The following is a 5,708-nucleotide window of genomic DNA, read 5'->3' on the forward strand; positions in this document are numbered from 1 at the left end:
ATTTTTTTGCCCTCCTTCCCTCTCCCCAACCACCCCACTCTATGTCTGACTTCTCCCTTGTTGGGCCTGGTTGTTCTCAAATTCTTTATGGTCTCTCCTGGGTTATGGTTCTGTTTCTTTTTCTCCTTCTCGTGGTCCTTCCTCTCTCACTCCTTTGCCTGTTCCCCCTCCTCAGCCTCTCTTCCTCTTTCCCTCTCCCTCTCCCTCATTCTCACACACACATAGGCAGACACCCTCTCACTCAGGCTGGCTCACGTTCTCTCTAGATTTAGAGAGAGACAGAGACAGACTGGCTCCATCCTCTCCCCCTCAGGAGTGCTAAAAACCAGTCCATCTGTTGTAGATCTGCTTATTATTTGAAATTTTGCCTTATGGAGAAAGAGGGAAGCTAGGATTCCTGTATTCTCTCACTCTTCTTTTTAAACACAGGGAAATGACTACTTCTCACCTAATCAGTGCATTAATAAACACTTGGCAGGACCAAAAAAGCCATATTGACATTCTCCCTTTAGGGGAATTGGTATAGCTCTTTTTTGCAGAAGGGCACTTCATGAATTTTTAATAACTGAAGTGGTGCAGGCTAGTCGGGGCTTCAGCATAGCTCACTCACACTCTCCCTGGATATCTGGTTTCCTTCTTAGCACTGTTGGCCCATATTGGACATAGAAATTGTGTCAATAGGAAGAGTGAGGCTTTTGAGCGATCCATCTTTTTTTTTATTGGTTGTTCAAAACATTACAAAGCTCTTGACATATCATATTTCATACATTTGATTCAAGTGGGTTATGAACTCCCATTTTTACCCCAAATACAGATTGCAGAATCACATCGGTTACACATCCACGTTTTTACATACTGCCATACTAGTGTCTGTTGTATTCAGCTGAGCAATCAATCTTAACCGTAAGGCTGGTTTTGGTCTTAGGGAGGTTCGGGACTGGAGCCCCGTGTTGCTGAGGCTGGTGGTGCCCAGAAATATGGGAGGAGAAGCTTCCATCTTTGAGCTCCTCCCAAGTATTCATTCTTTCCTAGTGCCAGCAAGGCCTCCTTCTACCTTCCCACCTTCTCTTCCGCAATCATCAGGGATGACTGAATGCAATTCTTCCTCATGAAGAGCTGATGTTACCCAGGAGTCTCCCCAGAAGCCCCCTCCACCAAACTCACTGAGCCTGGTCTCTGTCACCACCAGGTACCTAGCTATCTCTCCTTCTCAAGTATGACTTTGCATGCAGAGCTACTCTTAAGGTAGCACTACATCAGGGGTGGCCCTCGGCAATCCAGCTCTCTCCCTATCCCCTCTAGTCTGTCCCTGGGCAGACCATAAGTACAGGGGAAATTCCATCTTTGATCAATGTGAGTTACAAAGTCTCTCCACCTTGCCCTGCCATGTCCCTTGCTGCTCTTCTTCAGAATCATGATGAGCATGATACCAGGTCTCACAAGATGAAGTGTCTGGTAGGACGCTTGACAAGTGCTATGTCATCTTTAAGAAGAAGCCAAGTCGAGCCCTTCTCCTTCACAACAAGGCTCCATTTTGGAAATGCAAATGAGATCATTTTAGAAGGGACGGAATGCTCCAGGAAGGAAGTAAATTTTTAGTCCCTGTCTTATAGGTCTTTGAGTTAGTCTTCCTTTTTTTACGGTTGGGTTGATGAGTAATGTGCCACATCCACCCACCTTGGGAGCCAAACCCTATATTTTGTTGACTGGTGTTAGCAATGTCATTCATTGGATGCTAGAGAGTCAAAGTCTTCTTTCCATATGGATTAAGTGCCAACTATAGACCTCATTACCCCACTTGCTCTAACTTCCTGAGATAACCTGCCTGCATTGGCATCTTAGTGTATTTGGGCCACTTTAATAAAGTATCAAAGACAAGCAGCTTATACCAAACAGGAATTCATATTCCACGGTTCTAGAGGCTGGAAGTTCAAGATCGGGGGCCAGCATGGCCAGGTCTTGGTACGTGTGCACTTCCTAGCTCACAGATGGCTATCTTCTCACTGTGTTCTCGCATGGAGGAAGGGACAAGAGAGCTCTCTGGGGTCTCTTTTATAATGGCACTAATCCCATTTATGAGGACTCTGCTCTTACACCTAATCACCTCCAAAGCCCTTACCTCTGAACATCATCACCCTGGGGATTATATTTCAACCTATGAATTTGGGGGGACATAAATTCCATCTACAACAATTATTTGGGCAAAAAATTTCCCAGGAGCCCTGTAAAGGTACCCTTCCTTTTCACGAGGGAGGGGCCAGGGAGTTGTGGAGAAACGTGGCACTCCCTCCCAAATGTCTCTGCCCTTTCTGGATGAAAGCTTTACCCAGGGTAGACCTGCTCTCCAAGGGGCAACTGGAAATGAGCGGAAAGGTGTTCTCTGTGACATCGATGCCAGCAGCCAGGAAGGCCAAATGCTCTGCCATGCCGCCTACAGTGTGCACTACCCAAAGCAGAAACACAGCTGGGAAGTCACTAAAACCCAGCGACACGGAGATGGAAGTCCCCTAGAGGCCAGGATTTGTTGTCCTCATTTTACAGAGGAGAAAATCTTGGCCAGAAAGGGAAAGTGGGTTGCTTAAGGTCACACAGCTAGCTAGTGGCAGAGCTGGAGTGGAGCCCAGCCTGGGGTTCACCTTCCAGCCAGGACACCTTCTGCAGTGCTGATGCCGCAGAGGACTGGGGAGGCGTTGGGCGGCAAGAGTGCCTTGCTGAGTATGGACTGCAGGCGCAGGACAGGCAGGGCCACTGGGCACCTGCTGACTGTATCTGAAATTCTGGAGATGAGCCAGCATGTGGTCCCCTGAGCCTGTAAGGTTGGGCCTGCTCTTTTCCTTTGGATTGACTTATTTTGCTCAGATCTTCCTTCTCTTTCCAAAAGACACCCCCAGACGCCCCCTTCATTCAGGAGTAACATTAGCTAGCTTAATGAAATGGAGTCATTTCCCTTGGGGTAGAAGTTGGTCTTTCTAAGGGAGGGCCCTGTGTAGTGTACCTTCAATGAAGGATAGAGGAGAGGCTGTGGGTGGGTGGGTGGCAGGAGGCCAGAGGCCTATTCTTAGCTCTGTTGCTATGTGTTGTGGTGCAGGCCATTGAGGCTTCTTGTTCTTCTTGGCCCAATCAGCTCTCAGCATTCTGCATCCTGTGCTGGGCCTTGGAGATCACCAGCCATGCATCACTTTCAAGCCTTGGCTGGGTGGGGATAGGGGAGGGAATCCTGGAATAGCTACATGTTTCAGCCAGTGTCCAGCAGGAAACAAAGAGTGTATGCCAATGAGGCAACTCAGGTGAGTTTAATAGAAGAATTGTTTTCTGAGGCAGGATCAGGTGTGGGGTAGCTAATGGCCTCAGAGTCTCTCAATCTTCCCCTGTAGACTCTCTTATCCCTTATAGAGAGGAAGCTTGGTGGCTGGTATCTTCCTCTTTTTTTTTTTCCTCTAAATCCATTTTTCAGGCTTCTTTGCCTACTCTGGAACCTCAAGTTCTGCTATCCCTTCCTTCTCTCATCTGTTTTGGACTAAGGATATGGGGAACAAACCCCCTTTCTCTCCTAAGCACTCAGTCTAGAGGGGGAATGTATTGGTTGATTTTCTGTCACTCTAACAAAATAGTTGAGGCAGGGAACTTTATAAAGGAAAGTTTATTTAGCTCACAGTTCTGTAGATTCAAGAGCATGGTGCCAGCATCTTGGTCTTGAAGTGAGCTTCAGAGTTAGATCACAACATGACTGACAGCATCATTGTAGGAACAGGAGCAAGAGGGAGAAGTGTCAGGGGAGACAGGAAGCCAGAGCAATGCAGGGATCATTCTCTTTCTTTATGGTGACCTGATCACAATGAAATAATGGGGACATGAGAATTACAGTGCCAACCCCAGTGACAAAACCACCTTCTACTAGGCTTCCCCTACAGTCTCCCACATGGCCACCTGAAGACCAAACTTCCAGCACATGAACCTTTGGAGGACACACTTAAACCAGATCAGGGAGGTATCTGTACCCACCAGGGATTACTGCACAGTGTGACCTCACAGTGCTTTGGGAATGCCACATTGTGACCTCCTAGCTGTCTGTGGAGACAGCATGGACAGAAGGCTTCTCAGAGGCGAGGACCCTTGACCTGAGCCCTGGCCAGATCTGGTGGACAAGGACCCAAACTATGGGCACCAGGAATAGCTCATGCAAAAGCACCACTGAAAATGGAAAAGACAAATGCTTTCGAAAACCATTCATTTATTTTCATTGCAAATAATAGAAAATAAAGCCAAAATAGTTAAAGAGAAAGAAAAAAACATTTTAAATATATTACTTATAGTCTCTAAAGTTCAGGGGCTACAAGCATGACTGGCTCCAGGTGGCCAGATACAATTGCCAGGCATCTTTCTCTGTCTGTTTCAGACCTGCTGTCTTCTAGGTTAGCCCACGGAGGCAGGATTTCTCCACTGTGGGTCATGGGGTGGGGAAACAGTTCTTAAAGTATTCCGTCCATGTGTTCCATTGACCTTGTGGATCTAGGTAAAGATCGATACCTCTCTTGCAGCCTCCAGATAGCAAGTATTGTGATGAGATACTTTCACCCAGGTCACCAGGCCTCCCAGTTGAGGGGAAGGGAAGGAGAGACTTTGGCAGGTCCTGATCCCTGGCCTCTCCTTGGGCAGATACAGACAAGGAACAGTGCTCCTGGGCCATAGAGGTTCCCACTAGGAAAGAGTAGTTTAATTACTGGAAGCAGAGATGTATTGTCAGTTCCTCATTACTATAACAAAATCCCTGACATAATTAACTGATAAAGAGAAAAACGTTTATTTTGGCCCAGGGTTTTGGAGGTTCCAATCCATAATTAATGACCAGAGCACATGGCCACACAGACTGCTTATCTTATATGCCAGGAAAGCAAAGAGAGAGAAAGAGGAAGGAGAGGGGTGCAGGTCCTACAATCCCCTTCAAGGACACACCTCCAGTGACCTAAAGACCCTCCACAGGGCCCCACTTCACAAAGGTTCACAGCACCTTCCAACCGTGCCCCCCTGTGGACACTCACCTAAAGCACAGCAAGAGGGGAAGGCAGAGCATTCTGGGAACTCCAAAAATATTGGTACTGTAGCCCATTTCACTGGTTTTAGCTAGAGAGCAGGGTCCAGGTGGTGACAGCCTCCCCCATTGCAATGGAACACTCCTGAAGGATTGTAAATGAAGGAAAGACTTAGACTTGAAAACTTGAGATTTAATCTGAAAACTAAAGCAACTCTCCAAACAAGAACAACAACAATAATAATAATAATAATAATGAAAAGCCATACAATACCTTCTAAGCCAAAAAACAACATGTTTGTAATTATCTGCTATTTAAATCTCCTTGTTCCATTCCTTTCCCCCAAATCTTCTCAGGAGACAGGCTGCATCACCTAAGGTCAGTGTGTATTTTCAGATTGCATTAGAATTCTTACTTGTGCAGGGACCAGAACCTTTTAGTTCGGGGCTGGAAGGACTGGGCTAATGTGCCTGATTGCTGGGCTGGGCTCAAGTTCAGCTGTCTCAACGGAGCCAGAAGCATTTGCAGGCAGCTCCTGGCTGGTACATTGACAGGCAGCCTCCTGTGCTGCTGCTCTCAGTAACCCCCACCCCCCTGTGCGCCTGTGAGTCACACCAGGGCCCTGTCAAACTTAGAGCAGGCGCTAAGCCACACGCTATCCCCGCTCCCCCCACAGCA

At 47.3% G+C, this 5,708-nt stretch overlaps 1 long non-coding RNA gene across 1 annotated transcript; it reads right to left on the bottom strand.

Annotated features, from left to right (window-relative positions):
• Positions 1 to 3,666: 3,666 nt before the first annotated feature.
• Positions 3,667 to 5,501, bottom strand: LOC308658946. The gene is made up of 3 exons (XR_014024261.1): positions 5,304 to 5,501; positions 5,040 to 5,174; positions 3,667 to 3,826 (listed from the first exon to the last, which is right to left on the bottom strand). It is a non-coding gene; the product is annotated as an uncharacterized lncRNA (long non-coding RNA).
• Between the last annotated feature and the right edge of the window lie 207 nt (positions 5,502 to 5,708).

This window comes from Spermophilus citellus (genome assembly GCF_964194105.1).
Source record: "Spermophilus citellus genome assembly, chromosome: 10".
NCBI lineage: Eukaryota > Metazoa > Chordata > Mammalia > Rodentia > Sciuridae > Spermophilus > Spermophilus citellus.